Below are 14,016 nucleotides of genomic sequence, written 5' to 3'. Positions count from 1 at the left end.
CACTGATGTAAGAGATACACTATGTACCGTAATCTTAGGCTCATTGGAAGCTAGACACTAGTGGAGACACAGCATTATAATTCCTTACCAAGTATAGCAGGAATGCCTCTTCAGACATTGTGTGTAGGGAATTGTATGAAATCACATTTAGATTATCATGTTATGATTGCACACATGTCTTTTTTGCGGCAGGGAGAGATTCCTTCTGAGAAAAGATGATTAGTCAGGGCTTTCCAGCCCTGTAGCTTGTGGCACATGAACTAGGACTTTTCTGCACACACACCGAACCACCACCACCAGTGCTGCTACTCTGTAGCCTCCATGTGAGATGAAGTCTGCACCAAAGCCTTTAGAAAGTGGCACATACTAATGTCACTGGTGCTTAAAGACCTTTGTCCATGTGTTGTCAGGCCTCAGCCAATGGAAATCTAACAAACCTGGTGTGGCTTCTGACAAGTCCTTTGAAAACTCCAACGGGTTCTGGCTGGGCAAAAGAAAGCCCAAATCCAGTTGGGATTCTGTCTTGACTCATAAAATGGACTGTTGTGGTTTGAGAGAAGAACCTGCTCCATCTTGGGTGGGTGTTGCTTTTGAAACTCAGCACCATCCATCCAGTTCAGCCCTGCACTTCCTGAGGGGCCATCAGAGGGTGCAGTAGAGACCCCTTTTAAGGGGCAAGGGCCAGTGCAGGATTAATTTCAAACCTGAGTAAATCCCAGGCTGGGATGCTCTGTTGGAGTAGAAAGGTTGGATGGGGAACAATATGCTGGACTCCTGCCCTGGCTGGTTACAGAGCCAGAGAGGGGACTCCATGGGGCTCAATGGAATTGCATGAAATTGCACAAGCACAAGGCGGGGTTGTGCCCTCACTTATGAATGGGGCCAATGGAAAGCTCTCAATTTTGAGGGGGTTTTTAAGCCTAACTTGATAAGAGAAGTGAAATCTCAATGGAGGGGGTGTCTAGTTGTCCCTGTGATGTCTGTCACCTGTCTGTCTGCCTGTTTAAGGGTATGGACTAGGATTTTCACAAGGAATAAAAAGCATTGTGAAAAAATGGGACCTGGACTAACTGAAAACTCCTGTGATAGGTGCTGCTAAGGAATGGGAAGTGGACTCTTGTAGGGGAGAGAGGGCTCACGAAGTCTACATGCCCTCTCTCTCACACCACAGCGTTTGTTATGAAGGTGAGCTAGACAAGTAGACAGACCACATATCTGTACATTGGTAATTCATGCCACTGAAACCACAGAGGCTCTGCTGATTTCAATTAGCTGAAGAGAGCCAGTTCATGGCATATGGAGAAAGAGATGCAGAGTTTGGCAAAGAGGGACTAACAATTACAAGGAAGAAACAGGAGGAGCTGTCCAGCTCCGCTGCACTACAGTAGCTCGCCTTAGCTTGCATCTTGTAGGCTTCAAGAAGAGCTAATTTCAAGGTGTTTGTCCCCCCCCCTCCTCAAATGTAGGAGTCTGCAAATAATACTGGCTGAACGGGGCTCTCATGCAGGTGCATGTTTGGTCTATAAATAAGCCAGCTTATCACTCATAAAAGCAGAGGGTTTCTGAGACAACCATTTTGAAATAGCACTAGGTGTGCTTAACAAGCTAGACTCAGATCTAATGAGGTGTGCTTGAGCCGTATTTGGCACAACTGTGCCAGAGACACTATATTTTATCTGGGATTCATTTACAGCCTCTAGGGGTGATGTTCCCTTTTCCTTCGTATTTCATTTGAAACTTTGTGCAGGGGATTGTAGGCATGCACAAGCTCACATAAGAGTATTGTTTCGTTGCATGGATTTAGAGCATGGAACCCCTGAGGTGCCACAACATTCCCTGCGCAATACCTCTTTAGTGCATAATTAAGCCAACATTTATTTATACTGTGTGTTTATTCATTATTTCCAGTTATACACCACCTTTCAAGTCTTCAGTCTCCAAAGTAGCAAATAATGGGCTCAAACAATAAAGCATCTCTATGACCCGGGTGGCGCTGTGGGTAAAAGCCTCAGCGCCTAGGGCTTGCCGATCGAAAGGTCGGCGGTTCGAATCCCCGTGGCGGGGTGCGCTCCCGCTGCTCGGTCCCAGCACCTGCCAACCTAGCAGTTCGAAAGCACCCCCGGGTGCAAGTAGATAAATAGGGACCGCTTACCAGCGGGAAGGTAAACGGCGTTCCGTGTGCTGCGCTGGCTAGCCAGATGCAGCTTTGTCACGCTGGCCACGTGACCCGGAAGTGTCTCTGGACAGCGCTGGCCCCCGGCCTCTTGAGTGAGATGGGCGCACAACCCCAGAGTCTGTCAAGACTGGCCCGTACGGGCAGGGGTACCTTTACCTTTACCCTTACCTTTACCTTTATGACCCTTTTAAAAAGGAAAAAAACAGTAATACACACACACACACACACAATGTACCTGCTAAAAACAACAAAGAGTCTTGTGACACCTTTACAGCTAAGGAGAGGCAGGGCAGGATGCATAGGTGCCAACTCCCTGGGGCCCTGGGTGCCAGAGCACCCACAAAATTTCCTACAAAGGAGCTGGACACCCACAAATTTTGGTGCCAGGGCCATGCATGCTGCATGGCACCCACAGCCCCAGACACCCATGGTTGCAGGCACTCCTGGCAGGGTGGTTTTGCTGAGCTTTGGCAGAAGGGCTCCAACACAACAGTTGCACCAGCAGAAACTCGTTGGGCAGCAGATTGCACAATCTATTGTGCAACCAGGTTACCAGAAACCTGCTTATGCATTCCCTCATACATCATTATTCTGCTGGCACAGAAAAAAAAATCACCAGTGTAGCAAGTATTCCACTGTGTGACTTAGTGCATTGGATGCAGCCCACTGGAAACAAGAAGTCTGGACTTGCCCCATTCAAAGCAACCGAATCAAGTTGGCATGGGCACTTTTGCTGTAAAGCATTGCTGCCACACTATCTGTTTCTCAAAGGGAAATGTTAGAACCGCCTGTCACCACTATAGCAGGCAGCAGGAACATTTTAAAAATAATAATCTCATCCACTCACGTGGTGACACATCTATGCTTGTTCTTCCATAGTGCGGAGGGAGTAGGAGAACAATCAGTGAAGAAATGTGTGCTTATATCAGTACAAACATGAGATGATGGCAATGCCACAAGCTCATCTCAGACTCCTTTCCAGGGTGCTTATTTGATGTAACAAAAAGCTAATGACACTCTGGCAGCCAGAGCACAGAAGCTCATCATCATCTCTCTTTACCAGTTTATGTGAGATTGACTGAAGCAAGTTAGAGTTTTACAGCTATTAATTTATCACTTGCAGGGCCAGGGACTGTGGTTATTCTGAAGCCCACAGCACGCAGCAGAATCTGAAGTGGCAGCAGAATGAAAGTTATCTCGTGACCTTTCCCCCCCCCCCTAGATGTGCAGCTGTTTTACCCAGGAGGCTATGGTAGGGAGTGTTAGTCTGTCAAGTTAATCTATAATTACATTCAGGCAGCTTGGTGGGTTGAAGGAGGATCTGATGAGGTGACAGTTACATGTGGGGTGAAAATGAACCTCTGGCGTTCATAATTCTTGGCCCAGGGCACCTGCAGCCACAACAATGAGCCTTGTTAAGGAACTTTTTCAGCTTCCAACTGCAGCAAAATTCCTTCCATGGCACGTTTGTGGGCATGTTTGTAAGCCAACTTTGAAAACTACTGTTCAGAGCAAATGCAGATTACATACCGATCCCAGCCCAGTTGGCATGAATCAAATGGTTCTGAATCCAGAGCCATTGTTTTATTTGATTTTGAGGCTGTAAGTAAAGCTCACTATTACAGGTGTTGCCACTGAGATGGCTGTTCTGGCAATGTGAAACTTCTCAGTAGCAAAGCCACATCAATGGCGTGAACAGGAAGATACTGGAAAACAAATTATGGTGGTCCCCCCCCCACACACACACATGTTCACATTGTAGGGTGCCATGACTAGATTAAGGATATGACAAAACTCAAGGGACAACAGCGGGCTGGCTGAAGCCTGTGTTTTACCATAAAGCTCTGGATATTGGAATATGTGCAGTTGGCTCAGGACATGATAAGGCGTGTGGAGGATGGGTCCTGCACTCCCCTGCCATTTAGCTGTTCAAGCACAGTGGGGAAATGGAGGTAACTGGCTGGCAAGGGTATCTGCCTTTTCCCTTGATGCATGGCAAGGGCGGACCTTGGTAATATGCCACCCTGTGCAAGGCCATTAGACAACTTCCTCCAGCCTTGTGGCACCAGTTTAAGCTGTGCTTTGGGAAGGAGGCGTGAGGCTCTGTCAGGGTCCTGTAAGTGCTTGGCTGGCTTTGGAAAGGAGGAGTCTAGGACCTTGGCAGAACCCTCACGCCTCCTTCTCGAAGCTGGGCAAGCATTAACTGGGCTTTGAGAAGGCCTCCTCCTCTACTGTGTGCCCAATGCAACTGCAGTGCTCGCATTTCCCTAAATTCACATCTGTGCATGGTCATTTGGCTTGCTGTCCCTCCTGCCTCCTCCTGCATCTGAGGGAATCTCTAACGGCTGGGTGATAGGAAAGTGCTGGCGGGTTTCTTCCAGATGAGCAACTCTGCCGCAATAGTCTTTAAAGTGAAGCTGGTCCCCTTGTCTTATTTTCCAAGACTAGACTTGCTACATAACAGCTCTTTTTGCTGCACTGCAACAAGGTGCTGTGCTGTTTCTTTCTGTGTCCAACAGGTGGCACAGGTATTTCACAGGTCATTCATTTTAGTCTTCAAGAAGCATCCCTCATATTAGGAAGAGAAAGCGAGATAGTGGATTAGAGCTTTGACTGGACTGGCTGGTCCATAAAGTAATGGAGGCAAGCTTTTGTTTAGAAATTCATCTTCAGAACTGTTGTTGTTGTTGCTATTAATAAAATTGAAATTTTAAAATAATAATAGTTAAAAATGTTTTTATTGCATAACACCATTACAATATGTAAACACTAACATTAAGCTATGAAAGCAGAATAAGGAATTGTTCGCTCACCTCCATCTAAACCTTAGCATTACTGGTGTGGAAAGGGAACCAGTCTTCAAGTTAGCAATAGTCAGTTATGATGTTTCATGGAGGTACCAGGGTGTTAGGCTGGAGGCAGGAAGGTGGGAAAGCAAATGTTACATTCTGTGGCTGATTCTTATCAGCTGGACCCTGTGATGGAGCAGTTATGGAACTACTCTGTGTAGAGCTTGCAGTGGTCAGGAAGGTGAGTGGGGCTGTATTCACCATTCATTGTGAAGAGACCAATCTCTTGGTGTGTTAGAGGAACTGCCTTCTAACCTTCAATTCCAACTGACAAGATTGCTTTAAAAGCCCAGTGGCTGATATGGGCAAGTCAGGGATTATCACCAGTATTTGGCCTAGTTATGTAGTTGCTTTTTCTTGGCCTGGATAAAGACCAGCTAAAATATCACTGTAAGCAACACCTCAGCACCGTCTGGTGTGTCGCAGTAGCTGCACAAATAAATGGCCCAGAAGCTGTCACTAGGGGACGGTAAGCAAGCTGTTTGGTGCCTGTGATTCTAGTTGCTGTGAGAGAAAATGTCAAATTATAAATTTATAGCCCAGCTAGAATCAAGGAAGCAGTCCTTAAATAGAGTGAGACAGCCACCTCAGGCAGTTGTTTTTGGATGTCCTGAAAGGGTATCAAGGTGTTAGTTTTTTAATTTGTGAAGCTGTTGTTGTTGTTAAAGTTATTATTGTTCTTTTCTCCCTGCCAAGGAAGAAGTGAAGAATTGGTGTGGTTAGCTGCCTCAAAGTAACTTGACCAGCCTGAGGTACATCCTACATCCTGACCTGAGGGGTCAGGGAGATTGACGGGGGACATTTGCTGTTCCACAAGAAAAATGTCTTCAGCTGACTCTGGTAAGGTCAGGTAACATTGTTATAGCACTGATACACCACCGGTCCTACTGCGTTTGGGTGCTGCCCTGAATTCCAGTCGCTGTGAAACAACAGGAGGTTTCCCAGAGAGGCATCTGTTTGGCTACTGTGAGAAATAGGACCAGACTGGCCTTTGGTTGGATCCAGAAGGGCTGTTTTTATGTTCCTAAGTTGCCACTATCAAAGGCACTCAGGGAGCCACATATACAGAAACACTTATGCCATATCAGAAATGTGAAATAAGATGAAGCCCATGCCCGTTGCTCTTGTGCCAAACCTGTTATTCATATTATTAGTTTCTCCTTGGCTGACAAAATGGCCACCCTCTCTGTCTATGTCATAACATCTACCATGCTTCCATTTGTGGGGAATTTCAAAGGCATCCAGCCACATGGTAGGATAGGTAAATCATAAGAATTAATCCAGTCTTAAATAAACCGTGATAGGTAAAATGTGGACTCAAAAGTAGAAGGATGACAGCCATTTTAGGGACACATAGGGTCACAGTTTATAGCTTTAGGGGAGCCACAGCACTGTTATTAATAGAAGCATAGAAGCAAGAGGGTACTAAGCATGCTGTAATTTTCACACTTGGTTGAAATAACGATCTAAACACTTCAGATAACTTGGAGCTAACTATTAAAATGAGCCCGTTCTTTGTTGTTGGCATAGAATGTCCCTGTGCAGCATTTATAATTAGATCATAATATCACCACAATTTCATTCCAATTTGCTATTTACTCCCTGGCCAATGACGGATTTATCAAATATTTCCCTGGTACGTTCAGACCAGAATAGGGCAAAACTGCTTTCACTTGAGGAAATGATTATCTTTATCAAGCATAAATCTCTTCGCCCCTGAACCACCTCTTCCCCATTGCACTTAATTGTGGCACTCTTTTTGTGTACACTTGAATAGTCCTGGCCATCCTTGGACATTACTTGGCATTCGTGTTACTTGAAATAGACAGGCATAGCAATTTTGCACTGCTGCACCATGGGAATTGTTGCAGAGTTAAGTATGAGCTCTGAATTTGCATGCTACATTTGTCCACATGACTTCTTGCCCCAGGATAGCTAAGACTGCTCACACATGGACAGGGAAAGAAAGAAAGGGAAAAGCACGCATGATTGAACTGGCCCTGAGAGGAAAGTTGTCAGCCTAGCTCTTTCCACTAGTGTTGGCATTTATAGGGTTGGATCATGACTCAGCATACAGGATGTAAGGCTTGGTGTGCTAGAATGAATCAGCCTGTAGCTGAAAACAGGGGCGTGGGTTGGGAGATGATGGGGAATTATTTCTGCAATTTCTAAATGCAGAATGAAGTTCTATTTAAAAACATTTTTCTTAAAGAAATGAAAACCAGGCTGTTCTATGTAGCAATTATTTGACCATTTAGAAGATTTTTAAGGATAACATTTCCATTCATGCAGTAAATAGGGTTTAGGGCAGGAATCTGGAAAAATTACTTTTTACAAGAGAAGGCAATGTATAGAGACAATGTGCTGTTATTTAGCTGTAAGTCTGGCAGCTCCAGTACTAATCCAGTACTTATAGTTTTGCAGCTCTGGTACTTATCATTCACATGCCAGACTCTGAATGAGGGTTGAATTCTCCTTAACATACAGTAAATATGCAAAGAACTGAGGCACAAATGGTCCTTAACCAAAAAAAAAAAACCCTAGTCAATAAAAAATGTATTTTAAAAACTACAGATTTTATTTTATTTTTTGCAATAACATTATAATATCTGCAAATGTTTCAGTAATCAATTCTTAACAGGCCAAATCCTTTGCAGTGTATTTCAAAAATATGCAGCACAGGATTTGGCCTATTAAGGATTTATTATTTGCCTTTTTGTGTATATGACGATTGTTTTATTGTAATAGAGAATCCTGTATTTTTAATGCATTTTCCCCTCAACTCTGATTTTGGTTGCTGAGTTTTCCTCAAGCCTACAGATCTGTTGCAGCCCTATGAATAAAGTATAAAACATGATGGTAATTTTTACACCTATCTTGCATAGTTATCAATGGCTTCATTAGAAAGCAAGATGAACTCTGGTCCTGCCCCAAGCCTATAGACATGAGCCTGAAAGCCCTTTTACACCTGTTTGCACCTTTCAAAGGGACCTTTGTCTCCCTATGGATCCTTCCCTCCCACAGCATGTGGCGAATGTTGAGCCTTGCTGTTTCAATAAGCCACCAGCTGCCAATGTGTCTGCTTCCTTCTATCACAGACATGTGAGTTATGTCACTGCACAAGTACAGAAGAGGACTGGCATGTGTTAAGTAACAGTTGCAGGCTAACATAGTCAACAGCAGAAATAAAAAGGAACATTGAAGACCCTGATGAAATCTTAATTGCAACATGACAGATTTTGACAGGATCTTCACTTTCAGGGGTTAATACAAAATACAAACACACGGCTAAATATTGCTTTAGGCTTAGATCTCCACAAAGAGGGAAGCTTCTATGACCAGCAAGCAGAAAATTCCAACCATCAAAGGGTTCCTTTTTCTAACCTGGAGCCCTCAGCCTAATCCAGGCATAGCCAAACTTGGCCCTCCAGCTGTTTGGGGTCTACAATTCCCATCATCCCTGACCACTGGTCCTATTAGCTAGGGGTGATGGGAGTTGTAGTCCCCAAACAGCTGGAGGGCCAAGTTTGGCCATGCCTGTGTTATGGCATGGAGGGAGGAAATAGGGGGGAAAGGGAGGTGACAGAAAGAGAGAGAAAAGGAGCAGTTGCGTCACTCCCAATATGGGCTATGGCTCTCCACTCCTGGCATAAGACCCGCCAAAAGATTTTCCTCAAGGGTATACAGCCTTCAGTGAAAAAGAAGATTCATCGTATCTGAAACAGACTATGTAAAAAGAAATTTAGGGACAAATTCCAAATAGCTGCATTGTTTGTTTATACCAATGTGGTGGGAGAAAAAAACACCCGACCCCTGTATGGTTCTAGAGATGTTTACTCATTATTTGACATGAGCTTCTTGTCAGCAGTGTGCTAGATGTATCTGATACATATATATGGAATTGAGCATTCAGTGTGATGGGTCTTCGGCTGCTTCATAATAATAGTAAGCCACAGTGTAAGAAAGAACAAAAAGTAATGGGAATACAAAATACCATCCGACAATACATACTCTGTACGTTTAGCGGAGTACATAAACCAAGCAATTTATGCAAGACATGAATGCAGTGCATTGCTGAATGGGAGATGGTGACTTTTTAGCATGAGAGAGTCATAATGCTCTTTATTCAGCTCATGAACAGGGCAGTCACATAGCTATGCAATGATGCGGAAATATTGGTTCCCCTGACAGCAACTGCATTCTGAAATATTTCCTTTGAGGTAAAGCAATCCTGAGGTCCAAGATGGAATGTCGACAGTCTGGGTTAGGGGTCTGTTCCCCCTTTGGCTGCATTTATGAAGAACATGTTTTAAAGATCATTGTAATCTACACATGGATCCCTTTCCTGCCTATGTAGATTGAATGCTGACCACCCTTTGCACACAGAATCTGCAGAGACCCCTTGAATCACATGGGACTCCATTGAGTCCTGCTAGTAGTGTATATGTTGTACAGCTAGTCAACACACATCATAGTGTGGCCAGGACACCAGACCAACAAATCCTACAGTCAGCCTTCAGCAAAGCAGGGGTGGTGGTGAAAGAAGAGGTCAGAAACCTTTGTTAGAAACTATTTAGAGACTCGCATTGGGTTTACACAAGTGAATGCCACGGAGAATACCGTGAAGTGCTGTCTGGAATCTCCATTCCTCTATTCTGGTCACTGAGATATAAAAAGAGATGAAATCACTAGGAAAAGTACTGTGCCGCAGGGAAGGATGTTCACTTTCCATAGCCAGGCAACATTATCCTTGAGTTGCCAATGTCTATTAAGGAAAGCAAAAACACTGTCACCTTGACATTAGTGGACACTTCTAAACAAAGATAAATGAATAGGGGATTAATGATTGTTTTCATTGTATGATATACATTCTTTTTCCTTTTTAAAGAAAAGGCCGGCTTGAATATTTGGACTAAATAAATCACTGCTGGCTGCATTTCAGGGGTTGCACTAGATTACCCTCAGAAACCCTGCAGTTCTATGGTTCTGTGATTCTATGATTCTACTATCTATGCAGGACTGATACGTCTTTTGCAACTTTCAGATGTGAAGCCTTGTTATACAGTCCAGTAAACTTAATGCCGAGAGCCTCCTGCTGTAAACTTTATTTCTAATGTAAGTTCCTATTGCTTTTCAATAACAAACATAAAACAAATAGTATATAACAGGAAAATCTTATACAATACAGAGTAAAAATATGTGTGTGGCAAAGAAATATGTACATAAAGCAAAGCAGTCGATCTTTATAAGCTTTTTGTAACCAAATAACTTGACACACTGTAGGGGTGGGGTGGTTGTGTTCAAATTTCTTCGTATAGGAAACAAAAGAAAACCAAATTGGAAAAAGTCATACTTTGTCCTCTGGCTTCTTTTAGTTTCTTTTCCAATATGGCTATTTGCCATACTGGAAGTCATGAAGTCAAGATTATTCAAACTATTTTTTCTTCAAAATAGTGGCCAAAAAAGATAGGTGATTAGTTCCTGATTTTAATATTAGGGTCCTCATTTGAAAAAAGGTCATGTAGGCTGCATTTAGGTTTCTTCATTGTCCTATCCTAAAGGCTTTGGCACTGCTGCCTGGCAATGGGGCCTGGTTGAGCCTAGACCTGGTGGGATGCCTTAAGGCTCTCCCAAGCTCAACACAGAAAACCACATCCATGGACTACACATACCATATTAGCACTGCATTGGACCTCATCAGCCATGACATTAAAGTGGAACATTTTATCCTCAAAGTGAGAGCTCTACCCTTAGATTTAGGCCATACTACAGTGGTGGAACACATGCTTCATACAAACAGGATCCCAAGCTCAAAAGCAGGTTAGTTTGCGATAAACACTGATTCTACTAAAATTTTGCAGAATTGAGCCAGCCGTTTGAGGAGAAACATTTCAGTGAATTTAGCAGCCCTACCTAATTGAGAAACATCCTGGGGAATTGAGCAGCCCTACTGAATTATAGCAATGATCGAAGTGGTTTTGTCACTCACACCCAAGAAAAAAAGAGGGAAAGTCAGACAGAACATGTTGAGTTAGGTGAACAATTTCTACTTGCTTCTTGTCATTTCAAGGCAGGCCTTGGACCAGTGATATTTGGCAGTAAAACAGATGCAGACCCCTTGGGTTTGGCCATGGCTAAGTGGCATGCAAATATAAATCTGGATTAAATAAAATTGATTAAATGAATCCCAGGCGCAGTGCATTGTGACTTAGGCTGCTCTGTGCAGTAAAATGAAGGAATAGAATGCTGTGGTTGAAGAACAGACTGCATTACTTCAGCTTCTAGGTAGGAGATTAATTTTTTTAATGTTTCTTTAAATCAGTTACTCCCTTTAAATAGTAAGCAAGCAAAGGGCTACACTAGAACACTTCTCCCTCATATGCTAGTTTGCTATCTGTAGGGAATTTTTAAAAAACTTGGGAAAGCTTTCAAAAGACGTATCCCCAATCTAACATTTGAAGAGATACTGTCTGTTCCGCCATCTCAGTCTGATGCATGTGGTAACATCAGAAAATATGTATTAATGTCACCTGGAGTCCTCATCATTCCTTTTCTTTCCAATATTTAGGCTATGAGTGATGCTGTTTATGCAGCCAAATTGCCGCTGCCACCACCCCAAGCAGCAGAGTGAGTCTTTAGAATCATTTAAACCAAGCAAAAACCTTGCTCTCCCTCCCTCTGTAGCCTGAGGTAAAGTTATTCAAAGGGAGTTCTCCAGAACCACATAACATAAATGTTTTAAAAGTAATTCATAGGCAAAACATTAAAGGTAAGGACTGAGGAGTCAGATCAGAAATGACATCTGGATATGAGCAGGGTTCCTCGGGCTATGCAGAGGGGAAGACACGGGTTGGGTTTGATATATTTCCCAGCAAACGAACAAGGCATCCTAGTTCAAAGAACTGTTTAATCTGTCCCTGTGTTCCCAGAGCCTGGCTTATATATGACCTCTCCCTCCCACCACAGAATACTTTTCTTCCCCATCATGCAAAACTCGATTTGCTTCAGCCACATGAATCACTAATTATTAGCAGTGATCCGTGTGTTATGATAACATCTGGGAGTCCCAAAACACAATGTGGACTTAATAAAAAGGCAGAATATATGTGAAGAATATTTAGTTCAAAGAACTGAAGGCTAGTAGAGCCCTACCCAGGGAAACTAACCGGAAGGGGGTGTAACTGGCAATGAAGACCAGGATTGTGGAAATCTACTCCAGCAATTTGTTCTCTTGTTCATCCATGCATCCTAGGCTGGATGCAACATCTTTCTTTAATAGACTCTTGACTGCAGCACCCAACTAAAACTGGGATTTAATTTGAGTGCAATCTCTCTCTGGGCTCATCCACACTTCCTCTTGTCCTGTGCCTCATGTGCATAGATCTGGGCAGTTTTCTCTTTGTCCCACCACTTTCTCTGAGAAAATGAACTCTTTATTGCTGAATTGGAGACAGGGCTGGCGCACCCATGTGACAAGGTTAGGCAACCACCTCAGGTGGCAGGATCCAGAGGAGCAGCAAATCCCAATATAGATCTTTATTTCCCCCCACACACACACACACACACTTGTTCCAGATGTAGAACTTCACTCACCCCTTCTTCCCTCATGGGGAGTGGGCACACCATTTTGTGGTTCGCCTCAGGCGCCAAAATGTCTTGGACCGGCCCTGATCAGAGCAAATATCAGTCTGCAGAAAACTCAGCTAATGTTTGCTCCGATTCAACATTAAGGAGTGGATTTTCGGGGGGGGGGGGAGTGACGGTACAAGCAGAAGTGTGGATGAGCTCTCTGTCTCTGTAAATACTTGCAATACACCAGGATTATATATCTATAGTCCTACCTTTCTATCATCGCAACAGCAGCAACAAAATCTGAGGCCAAAATTTCTATTGAAATCACTCCATTAAATCTGGATACTTTTGCTTCTCAAATTTTTTATGTAGCATTCTATTACTAATTATTGGACTAAGAGCCCTCACCTATTTGAAATGTGTTCACTGGAGACTGAGAAGGACTAAGAAATATCCACACCATACATTTGAAGCACATGGTTTCTTCCAAATAAGCATGGGAGCTGTAGATTACCCCTCATGGAGCTACAATTCCCAGGATTCTATGAGGGAAACAATGTGCTTTAATGTTGCAGATGCGACCTTATATTGTTTTGCATTCCTCAAGCTACTTCTAAAAACCATTTTACCATCCTGTTGTAGGATCAGTCAAAGTTGTGAAGAAGTACGATGTTTTCCCCATCCTTTCAATGTGTGTTTATGGGTGAAATGGATATGCTAATTCACTTTAGTGACAGAAAGTGCAGCATTTAGAGGGCGCTAGTTCAACTACATGAGTGTGATAATGTGAAGTCTGGTTTTTGTTTTTACTTTAGATTTGTTTGTTAAAGGTAGGTTTTGAGCACCACCAAACTTGTGGGCAGTATCCACCATTTGCAGCCACCTGGAATGCACAGAATGTTCTTGAAAGTCATGCCTGGCTGGAAGAGTGGTAGGCAGGACAAGTATCAGGATTCAAGTTTGCAATGACTCCTGAATTTGGAAACTGAGGGGTGTCAGGCAGATTCAATCTGCGTGCCAGCACCAGCTCTGTCCAAAGAAGAAAAGTTCAGGGTAACCAGCAAGACGAGCAGAGAAGACTCTTGAAAGGCAATGGGCCACAGCAAGTCATCTGGCAAGGCCTGACCCTTATAAAAGCATGCAGATCACACTTGCTGTCTGGTGCAAGCTACTGCTTTCATTCAACTTGCTACTACACACATCTCACTTCTGTGGCTGGGGCAAGGAAGGGATGTTCTGGGAGATGCCAGCTGTGAAACTGAGCAAGAACCTTCATTCTGACTGTGCTATTTTAATCAAGCATATCTTGATTAAGATCTGCCTAAGATGGTACCAGCAACTTTCAGCAGTTATTATATTAACCAGCTCTGAGCTGCATCAGATGCTTCGCTTTCCCCCCAAAGGAAAGCTGTTCTAGGT

The sequence above is a fragment of the Podarcis raffonei genome, chromosome 6 (genome assembly GCF_027172205.1).
Source record: "Podarcis raffonei isolate rPodRaf1 chromosome 6, rPodRaf1.pri, whole genome shotgun sequence".
Classification (NCBI taxonomy): domain Eukaryota; kingdom Metazoa; phylum Chordata; class Lepidosauria; order Squamata; family Lacertidae; genus Podarcis; species Podarcis raffonei.
The sequence above is the reverse complement of the archived record's forward strand: the minus strand, read 5'-3'. Positions refer to the sequence as shown.